Genomic DNA, 16,121 nt, shown 5'->3' with positions numbered 1-16,121 from the left:
AAAATCTCCCCTTGTTTCCTTATTCCTTCCTTCCTTAATATCTTTTTTCCTGTAATGCAAGCATCTTTCCTTCTCTTTATTCCATTCTCCTTCGTTCATTCTCTCATTCTTACTTCAGTCTTTTCATGCCTTCCTACCTCACTCCTTCCCTTATTATTTCCTCCCTTCCTTCCTTAGTTTCACTACTTCCTCCTACTTTTATGATCCCTGGGTAGGAGGGAATAATTTCACCTCTTTCCAGGCTCAGACGCCTCGCCAGGTGTGAAGCGTTTGTTTCTGTTATGGACGAGAACACGACGCGTTTTGTCTATCATTTCTCACTGTCTCCGAATCCGTCTGTTCGTTTATGTATTTTCCATTAAACACTCTCTCTCTCTCTCTCTCTCTCTCTCTCTCTCTCTCTCTCTCTCTCTCTCTCTCTCTCTCTCTCTCTCTCTCTCTCTCTCTCTCTCTCTCTCTCTCTCTCTCTCTCTCTCTCCTTTTCCTGTCTGTCCCCTTCAAACTGTTTGTGTTTCCATGTTTGTGTTTGCTTTTTTCTGTGTTTTTTTTGTGGCATTCTTGTTTGGAGAGAGAGAGAGCGCGGGAAACGTAAACAGGTCCTCTGAACGAAACATCAGCAGAGTGGCGCAGTGGAAGCGTGCTGGGCCCATAACCCAGAGGTCCGTGGATCGAAACCACGCTCTGCTAACAATTATTTTTCTTCATCTTTCTTCCTCAGTCACAGGTTGTTTTTTAATTGTTGTTGGAGCCAAGATTTGCGTTTTATAATATTATGTTCTACAGCAACTACCTTATGTTCTTTGGTTGTCTTTCTTCGCTGTAGTTGAGAGTGGGATTGGCGAGGATCGCTTCTTTTCATCTTTCATTGTTTTTTAATCTGATGTCGAATAATAAAAGCGATTTCAAAACGTTATTCTGTGCTGGAAAACTAAATCTAAGTTAACTAAACAATATACAAACACTTGGCAGGATTATTATTATTATTATTATTATTATTATTATTATTATTATTATTATTATTATTATTATTGCCGCTGCTACAATTATTACTGATATTTTATCGTATATTTTTTGCTGGTATTCCTTGAGTAAGTAACATTGTTACCTTTCATTCACCTTTATCACTTCCCTCCGCCAGTGTCAGAGTCCTTGTGTTTTCCCCTTCATCTGTGTCAGCGAGCTCGTATTTTTCGCCTCGTCTTTCCCTCCTTTCTCCTCCTCTCTCTCTCCTACGAACTTTTGCCATCTCGCCATTCTCTCCACATCATTTTTCTGTCTCTCCCTCTTCCCTCCCTCTTCTTCTTCCTACCACCTTTCTCCTTTGCCTCCGTTCTTTTTCGCGTTGAAATAAAACTTAATCTCTCTCTCTCTCTCTCTCTCTCTCTCTCTCTCTCTCTCTCTCTCTCTCTCTCTCTCTCTCTCTCTGACTTTCATATTTATTTTTTTCCTGTACGTTTCTACATTGATTTTATTCCTCTTTTTACCCATTTTCCGTGTATCCCTTTCATCGTGTCACATTTCTTATGTTATTTTTACTTTCTTTTTCCTTATTTCTCTAACCACAACGCTTGTATCCCCTTAGTAATTCCTCCTCCTCCTCCCCCTCTTCCTCCCTTTTCCCGATATGCGGGTGAAGTGTTTTCAGCTCAGGAAACTAGATGCCCCTACCTTGCATAATCTCAGGTCACCCTTGGACAAGGTGTAATACCCGATCTGTCTCCCGTGCCAGGGTCATGGTGACGCCTCTAGGCAGCAGCAGTGGTGGATTGGACTGCAGGCAGAGGATCTCTTTATGAGACAATGGCTGGAGTTCCAGGGTCCTAGTTAGCTGGACCGTGCCTAATTATTTAGGCCTGTGGTGTAGAGGAATGTGGCGACCTCTACACTGAAAAGCTTCCCTGGGAACCAGCTGTCGGTGTGAGATCCTCGTCCCATCCCTATTCTGCATAGCAGCTGGTTCTTGTTCTTTTCTCCTGAAAGAGATGTCTTCCGTGGGGCTTATTAATTTATACCTCCTGGCTTCTAGGTGGAGTTTCTGAGGGGTTTTCTTATAGTCAAGGAATATTTCAGCTTTTTGCTCTTTCTGGAAGGGCGTCTGATACTCTCTAGAGTGAATGGAGAACACCTGGTGACAGGTGCCACTGGCCAGGCCTCGAAAGGGTCGCAGAGCTGTGTTAGACGATTCGGAAAGTGGGAACGAGTTGCTGGTTCCTCTCCTCCCTTGCCACCTTTGCTCTGGGTGACTACTCCGACCCCGTTCTATGGGACAAAACTAAGAGAACAATAGCTGAAAAGCGCCGGGTTGTGAAAGATCTCTCGTGACCGAGGCTCAGGAAAAGCGATTCATCTTTGAGGCGTTTTCAAGACACTGTGGGAACGAACTACCAGTATTGGAGGCATCTAACACAGCAGTATCTAACTTCCATGCACATTCTTTATCCATTTCAGTATACGGTCACACTTTAAGTAATTTCGAAAGCGCTTTTTGATATTTGCCCGAATTGTGAACCTGCTTAATCTTTTTACAATGCCTTCGACACTCCGTAATTGTGACGTCTGTTCCGGACGATTTGCAGCTCAGTACTTCCAGCTGAGTAGAATTTGTCGCCTCTGTGTTCAAAGATTAAGACTTACGCATGCTGTGACCGAGTGTAAAAAATAAACACCATGCTCTTGAAAAGATATTTGAAGCCCTTCAGGAATTTGTTGCCAGCAATGTGGCAGTGACTCCATCATCGATGGTGGAGAGGCCCTCCATAGAGACTGTGCCCCCTCTAAACGACCATCCTGCTTCACGAGAGGACAGTTACCTGCCTCATAGGTTAACTCCCAGCCTGCCTCACAGGCTAACCCCAGTCTGCCTCACAGACTAACCCCAGCCTGCCTCACAGGCTAACTCCCAGCCTGCCTCACAGGCTAACTCCCAGCCTGCCTCACAGGCTAACCCCCAGTTTGCCTCACAGACTAACCCCCAACCTGCCTCACAGACTAACCCCCAACCTGCCTCACAGGCTAACTCCCAGCCTGCCTCACAGGCAAACTCCCAGCCCGCCTCACAAGCAAACTCCCAGCCTGCGACAGGCTAACTCCCAGCCTGCCTTACAGGCCAACTCCCAGCCTGCCCCACATAACGGTTCTCTTCCTGCTTCACAGGATGACGGGTTCCAACCTGTAAGGAATGGAGCCAAACCGAAGCAGGCAATCAAACATTTACTGACCCCCACTACCTTCAATAGGTTGCAGGTGCTGACAGACACCATGGAGGATGAGTTTGAGACTCGCCTAGTTGGGGACTCCATGGTGCGTGGCTAGCTGGTTGAGTTCTGTGATCGTTCATCAAACGGCCGCAGAAAACGCTACTGCTATCCAGGTGCCAGACTGGACGACATCACCGCAGCGTGCGATGATGTCACGAGTAATGCCGACCGAAACACCCTCTTTGTCATTCACGCGGGCACAAATGACATAAGGACAACCCGTTCTGAGGAACTGCTTGAAAAATACAGCCGCATGATCAAGCAGTATAAACGAAAAACGGATGCCAGTAACATCATAATCTCAGGAATTCTCCCGAGGGTCGGTGCCGAACCTTGCTTTTACAGTAAGGCCTTCAGCACGAACAACAGACTTCAGTCCCTTTGCCCACAAGAAAACGTCCAGTTCGTTAACTTCTGGAACAATTTTTACTACGATTCGGACTTGTTCCTTGCCGATGGCATCCACTTAAATCCTGTTGGAGCAGCCCGTTTCGGGAGGCTGCTCTGTGACCAAGTGGCTCTTTGAATGTAAAAAAACAACAACACCAAGGTGAGAACACCAGCAGCTCCACCGTGAGGGAGCACTCAGCCCTCGCAACTCCCGACTCGAATCACATTAAAACTTGCTATATAAACGCTCGTAGCCTACGTGACAAATTTGAAGACTTAAAAGCACTAGCAGCTACAAATCGTTATCACATTATCGGAATCACAGAATCTTGGATAGACACTTCAAATAGAGATTTCATTGCGGAATATAGATTACCGGGTTATACGACTTTTAGTCATGAAAGAGAGAACAGACAGGGTGTGGGCGTTATGTTATATATCCACAACTCTCTCCATTCAGTATTCGTGAAAACAGATGTTATAACCAATGTGGACATGATTCTCATTGAAATTTAAGTCTCGTAAAATAGTAGTTGGACTAATCTATTGACCGCCAGGGCAGACTCTTGATATCGACCACGCGTTAAGTGAATTAATATTAGAAACAAGTAGCAGTTGCGAGACAGTAATTGTGGGGGACTAACTTGCCAGTGAAAAGATGGGGCGAACCGTTGAATTCTCATACAGGGCTCGACCTGTACACATATTTATTAGAGAGTGATTTACATCAACACGTTCAATAGCCGACTTGGGAAAATGATATACTTGACCTTATCATTTCAGCGACAGCTGATCTAATCAACGAAGTAAATGTTGGTCCAGTTTTTAGTTCTACGTAGTTCTAGATGAAAGAAAGTCAGGTAACTCATAGTAAAGAAAAGGTGCCTGATTATCAGAGAGCGAATTTCGTAAGACTCCGATCAATTCTAAAAAACATTGACTGGACTATAATTTCGACGGAAACAGATATTGATAAATCGTGGGAGGCCTTCACCACAATATCGTAACTGATGTTCATCTTTTTAGAAGAAACCCAAATGGTGGAATAACGAAATTCAAAATAGCCTCTCTCTAAAAAAACGCGTATACAGTAGATTTATATCAATCCAGAGTGAGGCTGAGAAAATAGAGTTGGACAGAATTCGCCGCGAAACCAAGAAATTAATAGAACGTAGCAAGAAAAATCTTGACGAATATATAACGGAAACAAGTAAATCTAATCCTAAAGAATTTTTTTGCTAATAAATAATAAAAATCACTCACTTGTAGTATCGGACCGCTTGGTAATGACAATGGTAACCACGAACGATGAAAATGAAATGGCTACAATCCTAAATAATTTTTTCGCATCCGTATTTACCGACGAAGATTGTTCATCACCTCAACTGCCGGAGGTTAGAAGGACCGAAAAGATTTTGAATGGCGTGCTCATCGTAAAAAATGACATTTAATGCACAATTGAAAAGATTGAAGTAAGCAAAGCTCCTGGTCGAACAAAATTACACCTTGAATTATAAAAGGAATCATACATCAAATTTGTAAACCGCTCTCTATCTTTTTCAAAAAATCTTTAACAGCTGGAAAAGTTTCGTCGGATTGGAAACTAGCAAATGTCACACCAATTTTCAAAAAGGGGTACAAGTCTCATCCAAGAAACTATCGACCAATTAGCCTGACATCTATTGTTTGTAAGTTAATGGAGACTATCATTCGCGACAATATGGTGAAATTCTTCGAAGAAAATATTATAACAAATAATTCGTAACATGGCTTCCGTAGTAAACGTTCGTGTTTGACTAACTTACTTAATTTTTTTCATTTTATTTTTGAGGTGTTCGATGAAGGCAGATCAGTAGATATCATTTATCTGGATTTTCGAAAGGCATTTGATAGAGTCCCCCACAAACGGTTGCTCAGTAAACTATTGGCGCACGGTATCTCGGGTAACATTCACAATTGGCTTGTAGACTGGCTCTCTGAGCGGAGACAGAGAGTAGTTCTAAAGTTTAGAACTACACCGTTTAAAATCTAAACGGTGTTTCATCTAACTGACTCGATGTCAGAAGCGGCGTACCTCAAGGATCAGTGCTTGGCCCCATGCTCTTCTTAATTTTTGTTAATGATATCGATGATGGGCTCACATGCAAAGTATCAAAATATGTTGATGACACAAAAATCGCTAGTAAGGTAACTACGACACTCGACGAAGAAGCATTACAGTCAGATTTAGATCGACTTGCACATTGGGCCAAATGAAATTTAACGTTGACAAATGTAAAGTGTTACACATCGGAAACAATAACAATCGCGTACAGTACGTAATGAATGGCCGACAACTTTCTGCAGTAAGTAAAGAAAAAGATCTTGGAATCACTATATTAAGTTAAAACCGCGAACAAATTGGTTGGCCTCATCGGACGAGTCTTTAATAATAAATCGGAAAAATAGTAATATTAAAACTATGATTCGCTGGTTCGACCCCGTCTAGAGTACTGTGTATAGTTTTGGTCTCCCAATTACAGAAAAGACGTAGAAAAGTTAGAATGGGTTGAACGGAGAATAACAAAAATGATTCCTATATTAAGAAATTTATCTTTTGAACAAAGGCTTAAAGAAGTAAATTTATTCAGCCTATCAAAACGAAGAATGCGAGGTGATCTAATATAGTTGTTTAATATGTTTAAAGGATTCAGTGATATTAATGCGGAAGATTACTTTACAATTGATAGATCAAATAGAACAAGAAGAAATAATAATATCAAGATAAGTGATAAGCATTTTAAAAGCATCGGGAGGAGCACATACTTAGCGGTGAATGATTATTACTTTACTTATTTTTGCAGCAATATTTTTTTTCTTTTACCATTTTACTCCTCATTTTACTAGTAACTTTTTAATGGCAGAGACACCTGACCCGAGGACTATGAGGGGTGGGTAGAGATAAAGAACAGTGCCGTCAAGGATAACGGTAACTGTTCTCATGCAAGGAGTGTAGCAGTCTTCAAAGGGTGCTTGCTCCTCCTACGCTGCATGTGCAACCAAGAGGTATTTACCTTACTAATCCCACAATGGCTTCTGCCCCTAATCACCCGCTAACAGCAACAGCAGTTAGGCCTTTCGCATGGTAGCAAGGGAGGCAGAATGTTCACCCAGGGACTTTTTGTTTCAAAGTGAGATTGTCATGGACATTTCATTCGTGTCAAATCCAGGAGATAAAATATCTTTCAGCCGCTCGAAGGTCAGTCCCGGGAACGGGAACGCCGGCCCTCATAAACAGGAGCGCGTTCACAGGACGGAAGGATCATGATGCGTTTCGGTCACTTTTTCTTGAAACATTTGGGAAGATGGGCAACACAGCCTCATAACGGGTGTATATTTTGCTGTGGACACTGTGCAAACGAGTGGTCTTTTTAATAGGCCAGTGGACGCCTATAGGTTATCTACTGATTTGATCTCGTGTTTTAAACAGGGAAACTAGACAGATGGAGAAACCATTTATGTAGCTAATGCTGGATTATTACTAGAGTTCATTGTGTACATGATTGTCCTTAAAGTTCCTTTTCGAAGGAGTGCAGTATCCCTTGACTACAGCCCCACTGGAAACCTACACGGTTTTATCAGCCAACTTTTATGACATTTAAAGTAATTTTGGGTCCTTTTTGAAGCTTCGTTTGCGTCGACACGTTCGTCGGGGAGGGGGGCCCTCGCGACCCTGACCTAAACCTTTTTGGGTGTCACCAGCGGTAATCAAAAATTCCTTGGTGTGTTCTTTTACCCGTGGTTTAGGCAGAAATAGTCAGATAAATAGGTGGTTGGAAATTTGAGCTTTACGATCTTTTTTTTGCACAGAATGGTGCATAGTGATCGTCTCCAAAGACTAGCGCCGGCTTGAGGTTCATCCTGACGCTGCTTTGTGTATCTTTCCACCGCACGACTATAACCTGCATCCTCGCATCTACTAATTTATGTTTGGTTCCTAAGCTTTTGCCTGCATCTTTTTCATGCGAGAAGGGGAGTGCTTGAGTAATACTTTTCACTCTAACCCACTATTTTCTTTTATTGCTGAGTTGATGCAAGGCAGTCAGTCTTCTTAATTTAATTGGAGCTGTAATAACCGAGGGTGTAGACTAACATAGGGTAGGTACAATTTAACCTTGAACCTCATGTGCTTCTGCTTAAAACATACTTTTTCTCTGCACTGACAGACTTAACTGGAGCAGATGCTGTCCCTAACTTTTATCGTAACCAGCATGTGAGTATCTGTAAGCTTTGGAAGTAAGCAGACAAGTCTTTACCCTTACTTGACATACCACTGTTACCCGTTACGGGAATTATTTTGGCGTCACAGATGTCAGTCATCCACGTTCGTTACGATCGAGTGATAGGTGGAAATTTGTCTTTTTCATTTGATGCTTATTAATGCTGGAATTACTTTAATCAATTATGCTGGAATTATATATTTCAGTGAGATTTATTACAACAGTGATTTCACAACTTGGTGACAGGATTTTCTTTTATAGTACTGTAGACCTGTAAAACGGAGTATTAGGAGTTAGTGGTGCTGACTGCCGATGCTTCTAAGGTTCTCCAGACTTGTCCTTGTTATCACATTGTAACTATTAGGAGACTCTACGGATAACATTACTTCTTTTCACACAACCTTATCTATTGTTGTAAACCCCACCCGTCTCAAAGGCGTGCCGAGGTAACGACACTGGCAATTAATTGTCACGCAACGGATGAGTGTTTCTCTGCGACAGTTTTGTGTCAAGGTGTGAATCGAAGATTCAGTGTGTAGCAGATCTTCTTCAATGATTGTTCCTTTTTCTTGTTACTATTCAAATAGCTCCATTACCATGTATCCTAATGACAGTTTAGTCAATTTAATTTTTCTAGGATGTATCATGTAAATAATTTTTAGAGCTATTATTTTGTTTTCTCGGAATAGTACTGAGCTTCCATGTCCACGACTCTTGCCAAGTTTACCTCGCCCTGTATGTACTTTGCCCATTTCTTGTTACTTCTATGATTATTTTTATTATCATTGGCATTTCCCGATGTTGTATCGTTAGGCGGGCTCTGACTTGTATATATATATTTTTTTTAATGCAACCATAACAGGACCTCGTTTAACTAGTACACATTGTGCGACTGTAACATGGGTAGGTACACTGCTCTTAAAGGTCGGGTGAGTCGCGAGGTCGCGACTTTTAGAGAACCGAGCGATGAAATGTGTATATTATAATGTACATGTGTATGTATGACTGTACGTGTGGCGACACCCGGTCGGTGTCGCACAACAGGATGTCTAACAACACGTCGTGCTTTTGGCCGTGGGAAGCTGTGATGAACTGACACTAGGATCAGCAAATGATGACTTTCATCAAGTCATCAACCGGAGCCCACACCCTTCCGGACGAACTACAAGCAAATAAAACGGGCGAACAACGCGGAGAAGGGAGAGAAGACGGGTGACGGGCAGGCGAGCGGTGCTCTGCCGCCCCGCGCCCTGCAGCGGTGTGGCTGTCTCTGATTTCGTGCGTCTCGCTCTCGTAAACTGTAAACCTTATGTAGTACCTCTTGTAGACTCCTGCGTTCTTATGTTCTTATGTTCTTATGTTGAGGAGAGGGGAAGAGAGGAGGAAAGCGGAGAGGGATAGGGAGAGGTAAGGCAGGACATACAGTGGAGGATAAGAGGAAGAAAGAGGAGGAAAGATGATAAGAGTAAGGGAAGGAGAGAGGAAGGGAGAGAGAACAAGGTTGGATTAAAAAGGAGGAAGAAAGTAGCAGCCAAAGGGGAAGTGTTAGTGGTGGTGTCAGTGGTTAGTGACGTAGGCTGTACTTCACCGCAACACACACGAGTCGCAACACACCAACGCAACACTTTGGGCGGGAATTAAGTGGTGATGTTCCCTTAATGTTTCACCGCCTCTTTGCGTTCCTCTGTTCCCGTTGCTAAGGCCGAATTATTTATGAGTATACTCCTGCTCCTCCTCCTCGTCCTCCTCTTCCTTCTACTCATCTGTCCCTCTTAAAGCAAACACGGCCACAGTTCTCGTCCCGGCGCCAGGTGATGTTTTCGGACAATTAAACAGTTGGTAGGCACAGGAAGTGAAGACTGAATGTTAATGCGTTGAAAATCTCTGGGCGTGGTGGCGGTGGTGGCGGTGATAGTGGGTGAAGGTGGTGTTTGGATCCTACAATACATGCGAGGTTCTGCTGGCTTTCACCAGGACACCTGGATGGGTTACTCATGGATGAGATGGGACAGGCCAGGAAGCTATTTTCTGCGTGACAACAATGTTAAGTGGTCATAAAGGAAGTGGGGAGTTCTTAGTTAATAACACAAACACCTGAAAGAGATAATCACGGATAAGGTTCAACATGTGGTGTTTTTTTTATTAGCAATGAATTTAAGTGCAGGCAAAACAAGTGTGTGTTTGTGTGTGTGTAGGGGGTGGTCTTATGTAATATCACACCTGAATGGATGGAGCTGTGTTGGTTATGTTATTAATTAAGGCAACAAGCAGGTAACAAACATATGTAGTTTGACTTGACTACACACCTGTATACAAGAGGCTACAGAGGTGTGGTTGGGTTCAACTGAGCAAAAAACATGAAAAATAAAAGTGAGAGTTTGAGATAATAATCCACCTGTATGGATCAGGTTTGACAAGTAGGGTTGTGTTAATATAAAAAAAAACAAAAAAAACAAGCAAAGTAAGGGAGTTGACTTAGTAACTCCTAAATGGTGGGGTTAGACAGGTGGGGATGTGTTCGTCTAGACACCAACAGGTTGAAGAAGCATGAAGTTATGGCTTAATAAAACACCTGTAAGTGAGTTACGTTCTCAGCAACAACAACAAAAAAAAGGAACATTATGACAACTGACATTTTTTAACAGTAAATAAAATAAATAAAATAAAATTGATGAAACAAATAAAAATAAATAAAATAGAATAAAATAAATAAAACAAAAACAAAAATGCTCGTTAGTACTGCTCCTATAATAGGAAGCAGAGAAGAGTGGCCAAAAGAGAGGTCATGTACGCTGAATCGGAAATCATTGATATTCTAAAGACATTCAAACTTTTCTCAGGCTCAATAAGAACAGGCTTCAATTTTCATTCAAGTTTCTCGGGTCACGCGTGCGCCAACTGGGGACTCATCAGCCTGTTAAGCGGCAAACACACCTCATAAACTCCTCCTGAACGGCTTGTGTGTTGAACTAAATCGGTGTTCTGCGTGTGCCGAGACCTTGCTGAGTTTACATTTTTTTTTTTTACAGCAGAGGAGTCAGTGTTTACGATAATCACATTGTTACTCCAAGGTGTCGGACGTGAAGGAATAGTGTCACTGCGCCGTTACCTCTTTGACTGAACTGGACCATTCTTTCTTCATATTGTATTTTTCTTACTTCGCTTTCATTTTGTCACCACTTCTTGTTCCCCTTCGAGTGTGAGAAGGAATACTGTCACTGCACCGTATGATGTTAGCTTAAACTGGAACATTCTTTTCCTGGATAGCAAATAGTTTATTGTTACACCTGACGAGGTATTCCCAGTCCTCCACTCCTCATCTTCCCTTCTCTTCCCTTCCCTTCCTTTCCATTCTGTTCCCTTCCCTTGTTTTGTATAATCTCAGTTCAAACTCAGTACCCGGGTACACACACACACACACACACACACACACACACACACACACACACACACTGTCTAATCTAGAGTCCCTTGATAGAGACAGTACCGACACAGGCGGCCCTATGTATAAGGCTGCTGGGCGCCATTATTGGCCCCTCGAGCACCGCGCCGACTTTGAACTGAGGTATTAAAAACATAATTTTACTTATTTTGGAAGCGAATTCGGCTACTTTTTAATGTACCAATGCCTTGCTGCCACGTGGCCTATGACAAGTATATCATGGCAGAGTTTACGACTTTCAGGAGGCAGCGTCCCTCCCTGCAGGCAAGGGTCACGCGAGGAAGGGATATGTAGGTGATAGAAAGACTTCCCCAACTGCTGCCGATAATGTTTTACAGCGACAAGAATGTTAAATCCATCCATCACAGCAGCAACACTCAAAGAGAAGCACCCATACTTGTTTGAAGTATCTCAGTACTCTCTGAGCGCTGCCGCCTCTCAAGGTCGTCAGCAGCCCGCTGTGACGCGCCTATATCACAGGCTGCGTGGGTTACTGAGTGCCTATACTGAGACAGTGGCTGATCGTAAGGCTAATAATAATCTCCTGTCACCTTCTTACGGCACTTTGCAACGGCTGGTGACCAAATTATGGTAGAGTATAAGGGCGTAATGGTGGGTTGGCGATCCCTGTTGATGTAGACACAAACTGTCTCTTTTTTTTATTTTCCCAGAGCTCGTTGGCTGCTGGCTCCCTGCTGGCTGTTAGCGGAGGGTGTGCAGGTCTGAAACAAGTGTGCTCAGTTTCAGTGAACGACCCGTATGGCTGTGAAACAGAAATACAAGAGCGCTTGTGCGAGCGTTTGAAAAGCGCGGGGAATACCAGGGCCAATAATGGGGTCCAAATCTTAGGTTGTTGGTACTCTCTCTATCAAGGGACTCTAGTCTAATCCAGTGGCAACACTTGAGTCTCTTGCACCTCCTCTTTAACCCGAAAGCTCAAGGCAGTTTTCTCACGTCTTCCTCTTCTGGAGTACCCAAACACATGCTTCTGCGTTTCTTACAAGTTCTCAGATTTACGACTTGATGCAGGACGGAAGTTACCGCCCTCCTTTCCCCATCCTTGCCCACCATAGCCTACCCTGCCCACCCTGTTTAACTTTCAATGCCCACTCTGTTCTTTCCTTATCTACCATTGCCTACCTATGACCCCCACATGCCCAGTCCTTGTACCCACCCTCGCACACCCTGCCCTACCCTGTCTACCCACCCTAGGTACCCACCGTTACCCTCCCGTGCCACCCTACATATCGAAACTCGCCCACCCTATGTGCCCACCCTTGCCCCCTCTTATCCTCCGAAGTTCCTCAAGGGATGCCCATAAATCATCACGCGAGTTGGTCTGAGCAAAAGCATCTCGTTTTGTTCTAAATCTCAAACTCTTGTCTCTCAAATACATGTTCTTAAATCTTTACTACACGAGTCGGACGAATTTCCTTGCTGCAGAAAGCAGACAGCTACAAATGAGAGAGGTATTGTCTCACCCCCTCGGGCCTTTGCCCTGGGCACTCGCTAATGCTGATGGATCACTTCGAAAAACCAACAAAGCTACTTTGGCAAGAGAGCTGGAGAACAAGGTATGCCCAGCAGAAGTCATTGGAGAGCGTTCAGCAACTCTCATTGATGGGATGAGCATGATCCACAAATTGAAGGGGGATAACAAGACCTTTTCGCAGCTGGCAGACTCAATTCTGACCCATGTTCTTCATGAAGGTTCCCAGAGTCATCGAATTGATGTCATCTTTGATGTTTATAAGGAGACTTCTATCAAAGATGTAGAACGAGCCAACAGAGGAGCATCCACAGGACCCCAGTTCAGGAACATTTCCGCTGGACAAATTATTCAGCAATGGAAAAAGTTGCTCTGTAGCCCCTCTAACAAAGCCAGCTTGATCAAGTTCTTGGTGAATGAATGGAAGGGGTCAAATCTGAGAAATAAACTTGAAGAAAAGGTAATGTATGTTACTTGTGAACAACTCTGCTTCAAGCTCACCAAAGACAAGTGGGAAGAGGTGGCAGAGCTGAAATCCTCACAGGAAGAAGCTGACACACGTCTGCTCTTGCATGCTCTACATGCAGCACAATTAGGCTACAAGTCTGTAGTCATCACTGCTGAGGATACAGATGTCACAGTTCTGTGCCTAGGGGTCAGGAGCAACATCCAGTGCCACATGTATCAGAAATGTGGAACAAAGAACAGGACAAGATACCTTGATATCACCAAGCTAAGTCATGCACTGGGAGACAGTGTCTGTGATGCATTGATGGGCATGCACGCATTCACAGGCTGTGATACAGTCAGTGCATTTGCTGGCAGAGGGAAGGTGACAACTTTGAAACAGATGCAGTCTACCAAGAAATACCAGGAAGCCTTCAGCGAGCTTGGGCGTTCGTGAGAGCTATCTGTGGAACTCTTTCAGATGCTGCAGGATATCACATGCCACATGTACTTACCATCTACTCATACAACCAGTGTGAACATTCTTCGTTACCAACTCTTTTGCGCCAGACGTGGAGAAGTTGAATCCAGTAATCTCCCCCCTTGTGAGGACTGCCTATATATGCACTCACTCCGTGCAAACTATCAAGCTGCCATCTGGAGGAGATGTCTGGAGCCCCAGCCCTCCGTTCCACATCCCAATGACTGTGGTTGGGTAGTTCTCCTGCACCAGACGCCGTACTACAGTTGCTCTCTTGCAAGTGTATGCGTTCCTGCAAACTACCTACATGCACCTGCCTCACCAATGGCTTAAAGTGTACAGACATGTGTAGACTCCAAAGCTGTAACAACCAGGCCAGTGAAGAACCAGAGGCAGAGATAACAGACTCTGATATCGAAGACGACGATGTTGATTAAGTGAAATCAGAAGTCACCATAATGCAGATTCACTATGAATGAACACCCACAATCAAAAGTTCGTCAGACATTTGTCCACATAAACCTGCAAAAGTGCATGGATTAAGTAGAAGTTACCATCTCAAAGTTGTGGAATGATGTAAGGTGCCACCTGTGGCTTGTCTGTGACTTGTGTGGAAACATATACCTGTGCCAAACGTCCATGAACTTTTGAATGTAGGTATACAAAAACTCATATTTCCATTAAGAAACATTATTAAGATAATTAGCAGTTTTCATACAAAGCACCCCATCTGTGTTTGAGAAATTAATACGAAAAAATATAACATTTATTGGGGAACACAAGTTAGTTACCCTAGATGATACCAAGTGGAGATTTTTGGGTTTTGACCGAAGGACTAGTGCACCATTTGAAAGAGGAATATAATCTTTATACAAATTCATTTTGTGGTATTTATAAAGAACTTAGTACTTTTGTTGTTATTGAACAAACTCTGGCTGTGAAATGTAATTATCTTATATTTTCATGAAACGCGGGTCGTCAAACTTTGCTTTTATTTTGCACTAAAACTGTAAGAGCTTGATAAAAAATGCATAGATATGATTTTGTGCTGAATTTAATTTCCTTATTTTTTTCTTCCTTTAGCTTTTTTCATACAATGTACCATTTCGGATAAAAATGAACAAATATGAAAACAAAATTTTGAAACCCCTTTCTAAGGGGGGTCATGTGCCTTAAACAGGAAAAGCGCCACCCTCAGAGGTAGGAACATTTTATGTCTTTAATCTATACCCTTTGAGATATCTTTCTGCCAATTATAAAGATTGTAGCTTTGCTTTACACCAACCAGCAATTTTTTGTAAAATATTACTGGACCAAAGGGGTCGCCACCTTCGAGGCGTGATAACCTCGATTAAGCTACCAGATTGACAGGGCTATCATACCAGAACATAAACTAGAGACATGTAGCAAGTGAAAAATACCAATAAGATTTGGTCACCCCGGATGGTACCGATTCGTGAATTTGAGGGTCCTGGCCCAAGGACTTGGGCCAGACTCGAAAGCGGTACCATCTGAGGTGACCAAACCTAACCGGGACTAAAGTGTTTATTGGGTCATTATAAGTAAATAAATGTATGATAGCCTTTCCAGTTTGGTAGCTTTCCTGTTTATTTTTGCGAAAAACCCAATTTCATAGAGTATTTTTTTCATATTTTTCGTTTTTATAAAGAAACGGTGCCTAGTACGCATAAAGATATAGGGATCAAGAATTTAGTAAATTGAATTCTACACAATTGTGTCTCTATAAAGTTTTGCTGTATCTGTCATAGTTTATGAGAAAATGAATCCGTAGGTTGAAGGCACACTTACATCAAAATCGAAAAAAATTGCGTTTCTTAAGCTATTTCATTTAATAACTTCAAAACAAAACAAAAATCGATAAAATACAATAGAGATGAGATTGTAGAGTGATAATTTTTCTTTTAAATGATACTCTTTCTAATCTTCAGATGTTATATATTGTGATCTAAAAGGCTAAAAACAAAATTAACTTTATAGTCACAGAAATGCATATCTTGATATAATTTACATAATAAGCCTTACAAGAGTGCACTGTACGTGGAAAATATTTGAAAATCGCAGAAAACTGCACATTTATATTTTTCCAATAGGAAACGAAGTGATTATCTTTCATTCAAGTTTTAGGTGAAACTATTATGCATCCATGACTCGGCTACCAATGGAACACCCAGAAGTGCATACACACTTCATGGCAGGTGGCTTTTCAGTACAAATTGGCAAACAAAATCCATTTGGAAAGATCCCAGTAGACCAGACAATTGAAGAGACCATCAACAAAGATACTCAGACATCAGGGGGCACACGAGGTTTCAGCCTCAAAGGTGGTGCTGTTGCT

General features: G+C 42.6%; 1 non-coding gene across 1 annotated transcript; it reads left to right on the top strand.

Annotated features, from left to right (window-relative positions):
* Positions 1–615: 615 nt before the first annotated feature.
* Trnam-cau (transfer RNA methionine (anticodon CAU)) lies at positions 616–687 on the top strand. Its single transcript has one exon. It is a non-coding gene; the product is annotated as a tRNA-Met (tRNA).
* Positions 688–16,121: the final 15,434 nt, after the last annotated feature.

The sequence above is a fragment of the Eriocheir sinensis genome, unplaced genomic scaffold (assembly GCF_024679095.1).
Source record: "Eriocheir sinensis breed Jianghai 21 unplaced genomic scaffold, ASM2467909v1 Scaffold146, whole genome shotgun sequence".
Classification (NCBI taxonomy): domain Eukaryota; kingdom Metazoa; phylum Arthropoda; class Malacostraca; order Decapoda; family Varunidae; genus Eriocheir; species Eriocheir sinensis.
Note: the sequence above shows the minus strand (reverse complement) of the source record. Positions and strands in the feature narration are given on the sequence as shown.